Raw genomic sequence first — 6,000 nt, 5'->3', positions numbered from 1 at the left:
GAGAGACAGAAGTATCACGTAGAAATATCATCATAATGTGAAAGTTACACGATATCGTTTTCATTACACCTTTGTCCACGACGGTAATTCAGACCGAGAACTTGGTTTATAGTAACGTCTAACATTCTTGTAGCCACGAGAGGGGTTCGCTGGTCCCTGGAGCACTCTCTCCAGAGTATTACAGATACAAAGGGTCAAGGTGCAGAGTGAAACGGGAGCAGCAAAAAACAGCGTTGACAGTAAATGACGGAACAATCAATGAATCAATCCAAGGTTTGATGGTCGTGATGCTTCAGGCGACGGTATGCGAATAGGAAACAGATGTTTTAACTTCCAGGATCACATCCAAGTTGGCATCTTCAACGGAAACTTTTTTGAATTGGTTCTTACAGGACAATGCGACAGGGTGGCGTTGTGTGTGTGTGTGGGGGGGGGGGGTAGGGTGGATGGATTTGGTCGGAAAAACCCCTGAAGTTGAAAAGAATGCCTGAAGTTGAACATGATTGATTTGGTTCTGTCACATTGTTAACATTTAAGAATACAAATCACTGCCTCATGGTTGTCCTAGACAGATACTCGAATTTCCATTTCATTTTTCACTCTGCAAATAAAAGGCATATGCTATCGACCATGGACAGACTTTAGCTCCGCGCTATACGATGTGAGATATGTTAGAGTCTTGCTGAAAACATAAAACAGGACTCCGATATTACATGCATAAACTAACCAGAATCAAGCCATGAATACTTGCTCTTCGTTGGATCCTTGTCCTTTCCTCTATACGCAGTGGCACCATGAATTGTATGCAGTATATAAACGATCGATTGTTAATGAAACACGAACAGAACTTGTGTCGATTTCATAGACTTGTGTTTAAGATATTTCGTTTATACATGAAAATTTCAGAATCGTCAGCCAAGTTTTCAGGCATTTTTTTCATGAATATTAACAGAATGAAACAAAATATTGAAAAGAAAATTGCTGGAAAGAAAGGTAAAGTAAGGGTCACTTAAAGAAGTGACCATAAAAATTGGATCTCATTGATGTGTGGTGTTATTATTTATGCAATTATCGGATTTCACGAGTGGGACAAAAACTAGAAATGTCGCTACGGCGACTGGTATGCCTCCGCCATAATGCATGGTTCTCCTAATACCTGTAGGTCGATAGTACAAAGTCTTGACAATGTGTGATGCCAGTTTCCCATATTGATGAAGTATTAAAATGACAGGTTTGTCACAAACGTGTTGAATGTTCACTTTCCATGAACTAGGTTTAATTGGATGAATGGCTATATTGTCTTTTAGGAGTGCAGGTATATGGGTTTTGAGGATTTTTACTTGACTTTTTACCCTTTTATACAAGTTTATGCATTCAGTAATTTTCAGGGTATGAAGAAAAAGTGTCATTTTAGTATTAAATACGTAGTAATACATTAGCACTTTAACCTGGCCTTTGACCCTTGACATTTGACCCTATAACCCTAAAATTCCAAAGAGAATCACTGTCAGGTAGAACAGGCATAAATAATGTACTAAGTTTCATGATGATACATGTACCTTTAGCCACTTTCGAGATATTGATCGAGGAAGAAGTGAAATTTAGCACTTTCACTTGAAATTTGACCTTCTGACCTTTGACCTTTAGGCAAGAAACTTCCTAGAGAATCTGTATTGGGTAATACATGGATACATTAAGTTTCAAGAAAAATCCTGCAGGCATTGCATAAAATAATATGAGGGAAAAAGCGAAATTTTGAGGAGTTGACCTTGACCTTTAACCCCTGATCTTTGATCCATGCCCCTAAATTCCCTAGATAATCACTGCCAGTCAGTACATGCATATGTATGAAGTTCGATGGAGATACCTGTAACCATTTGCGAGAGATGAAGCAAAAAAGTGAAATTTTAACATTTTCACTTGACCTTTGACTTTATGACCCAAAACTCCCTCTGGAGAATCTTTATTGGGTAGTTTATGTATACACTAAGTTTCACAAAAATACCTTCAAGCATTGCATAGACATGGGGGGAAATAATGAAATTTTGAGCATTTGACCTTAACCTTTGACCTCAAGCATGTGCACCCAAAAGTTAATAGGCACAACTCCACCCACTCATACACATACATGTCAAGTTTCACTAGGATACCTCCAACGGTTCTTTTTTTTTTTTTAGTAATGCTGTCCACAAAATTGATTATGGACAGAAGGATGGACAGGACGGATGGACAACCCAAAAACATTAAAAGAAAAGAACAGAGAGCTTTCATCTCTTTACTACCTTATCCTCATCCTCCTTTATTTTGTGCACTCTGCATAATCTGCAAACTAACATCCATATCATATCAAACACACACCAGACACATGCACGCGCACGCACATAAGTGCACACACACAAACAAACAAACAAATACAACATTCATTTTCATCCCTGCTCAGACTTCTACTCCTGTTGTTGACATGGATAATGCACAGAAGAGACACGTAACAGACAAATTTTGTTGAGACGGGCGTAAATATCGCAAGTTGTATTATTCACTTACAGGGATGACATCCCACACTGGCACACTTTGTCTCAAGGATAAGTTACAGAGATCATTATCGTACAAATATAATTATAGAATGATGCACATACTTAAACATTGAATACACAGATTTTTCGCATTTCTCTCCAGTTCCTTCACAAATGTATTCAACTCTCAGATACTTGTGTCTTCCGCACCACATACATTTCAGAGCCTAAAAACCCCCACAGAAAAAAAAACTAGAAATGTCGCTTTGGCGACTGGTATGCCTCCGCCATAATGCATGATTTTCCCAATAGGTCTAGATAGTACATGTGGACACTGTGTGATTACATTTTCACAAAATTGGTAAAATATTGGAATGACAAGTTTGTCACAAATGTGTTGAATGTTCACCTTCCTTGACCTAGGTTTAATTGGATGAATAGGAGAGCATGTATCTAGGGATTTCAGGACTTTAACTTGACTTTGACCCATTCATACATTTAGGCATTGAGTAATTTTCAAGGTACAGGTGTGGAGAAAAAGTGCAATTTCTGAATTGAATAGTAAATTGTTACCATTTTCATCTGGCCCTTGACCCTAAAATTCATAAGATAATTACTTTCAGGTAGAACATGCATAATATGTACTAAGTTTCAAGGTAACTTGAGCCACTTCCGAGATATGGAGGAAAAAGTTAGTTCAGCACTTTCACTTGATCTTTGACCTTTTGACCTTTGAGGCAAAAAGAGAAAAAAAAAACTTTCCAGAGAATTTCTATTAGGTTACACACGCATACACCAAGTGTAAAAAAATAACCCTGCTGGCATTGCATAAATATGAGGGTAATAGTAAAATTTTGAAGTCTTACATTTGACCTTTGACCCCTGACCTTTGACCCCATGAACCCTACATTCTCTAGATAATCACTTCCAGTCAGTACATGTATATACTATGTTCCATGAAGATACCAAGAGAACAATTTTCCAAGGTACGGAGAAAAAAAAGAAGTTTTAATATTTTTACTTGACCTTTTGACCTTTGACCTTTGACCTCATGACCCAAACTTTCACCAGAGAATCTTAATTGGGTAATACATGTATACACTAAGTTTCAAGAAAATCTCTTCAGGCATTCAATAGATATGGTGGAAATAGTGAAATTTTATGTATTTGATCCTGACCTTTTGACCTTTGACCTTTGACCTCATGACCCAAACTTTCACCAGAGAATCTTAATTGGGTAAAACATGTATACACTAAGTTTCAAGAAAATATCTTCAGGCATTCAATAGATATGGTGGAAATAGTGAAATTTTATGTATTTGACCTTGACCTTTTGACCTTTGACCTTGAGCATGTGCACCCAAAAGTTGATAGGCACAACTTCACCCCCTAATACACATACATGCCAAGTTTCATTAGGATACCTCAACAGGTTTCGATAGTTACCTTGTCCACAAAATTCATTACGGACGGACGGAAGGACGGACGGACGGACGGACGGACGGAAGGACGGACGGACGGACGGACGGACGGACGGAAGGACGGACGGACGGACGGACGGACAACCCGAAAACATAATGCCTCCGGCACCACTTCGTGGCGGAGGCATAAAAAAAAAAAACGAAAACAATAATGCCTCCGGTGACACTTCGTGGAGGAGGCATAAAAACACCAAAATAAACCAACTTTAGATCATGATTTCCATTCAGCAGCCACTACGCAATAAAAGATTTTACATGATAGCAGTGGCATGGCGGAGGCAAAACTCAGTAAAATTTGTGTGAAATCCGATAAAAAACCCCAGAACAAAACAAAAACAAAATAGCAGGGACTACGATATAAATAACGAGAAAGCCGGTATAAGCTGGCTACACCTATCATAAAGAAAGAAAGAAAACAAAAACAGCAAAGAAAATAAAGAACAAACAAACAAGAGTACAAATGACAGTTATCCAGGCTATACAGGTAAATTCTGTACACTGACGGATGTAAAGGCATAAATAAACTTCCAGTTGGGGTGCCAGCAGTTAAGACTGTAACACCACAAAAGAAATGTCTTTTCATTATTATTCAGTAGACCGTCATGGCCTCCATCTATCTCTCTCAACTAACAAAGATTAAAGGGATAGTATATCATTGGTTGGGATGAGGATTGAGCTGTCGACTTTTTGTGAGATACAGTGTACTAAGAAACAATGTATGAAATGTGACAAAGCATACAATTCCACAAGGAATTTCGAAGTTTATTTCAGGAAAATCAGTTTTGAAATGGCCGAGATATCCAAAAGCAAAGTAAAACAAAGAGATCCTAACAGAAGGAGGGTCCCATCATTTATCAGGATCCCTTTGCTCAGGACATCTCAGCATTTAAAAACCAATTTCCATCAAAAAAACTCTGAATCCCTCTAAGAATAACATGCTCTTTCGTATTTCATAAGTGGTTTCTCAATATCTCACAAAAAAAAGTTGGAAACTTGAAGTCCCATGTCAACCAAAACTATACCATCCCTTTAACCCCATATTGCATGTATGAAGCAGACAGCCCCCCCCCCCCCCAAAACAAAAAAAAAAACCTAAACAAACAAACTCCTCTTAGGAAATAATAATAAAACCCTTACAACAACATAAAACTTTTACTGGACATTAAAAAAAACAAAAACAAAAACCACTTGACATCACAAAACAGATGACCTATTCTTCCTTGGTCAATTCCACTCGCATCATTTTCAGGTAACAGCACTTTTGTGAACTGAAGCAGTTCTTTCTCTTTGTATGTATTAATGTATACACTTGTGTATACATGTATATACCACATTCAGTGTATTGAAAGCTTACATGCAGTGTACAATATACAACATTCATACACAGTACAGTATCATACACCTTCAAAAGTGTACACTGGCCTAACAAAGTACCGGTAAGTAGTATGACTGTACATCTGAGAGCACACGGCTCTTTAGTAGGGGAAAAAGAGCACAGTTTAAAGGGATAGTACAGTATTGGTGGAGATGAGAATTGGGCTTTTAACTTTTTGCAAGATACATGTACCACGAAAACACTTATGGTATAGTACAGAACATACCATTTTAAGAAGAATTCAAAGTTTATTTGATGAAAATCGGGTTTGGAATGACTGAAACATCAAAAAACAAAGTAAAACAAAGCGATCGTAATAAAGTGTGGGTCCCACACTTTATTAGAATCGCCCTTTTTTTGGATATCTCAGCCATTTCAAAACCAATTTTCATCAAATAAACATTGAATTCCTCATAGAATTACATGCTCTTTCATATTTCATAAGAGGTTTCTCATTATCTCACCAAAAAATGTTAGAAACCTGAAATTAGGTCTCAACCAAAACTATACTATCCCTTTAAGTTGTACAGTGCATTATAAATACGTCAAGGGTTATATCCTCTACTTTCATATAATGATGGAAAGGTAAAGCCTGTACACAACTTTCCTTTTGTCCAATCTGAAGGACTCT

The sequence above is a fragment of the Diadema setosum genome, chromosome 19 (genome assembly GCF_964275005.1).
Source record: "Diadema setosum chromosome 19, eeDiaSeto1, whole genome shotgun sequence".
Taxonomy (NCBI): Eukaryota; Metazoa; Echinodermata; class Echinoidea; order Diadematoida; family Diadematidae; genus Diadema; species Diadema setosum.
Note: the sequence above shows the minus strand (reverse complement) of the source record.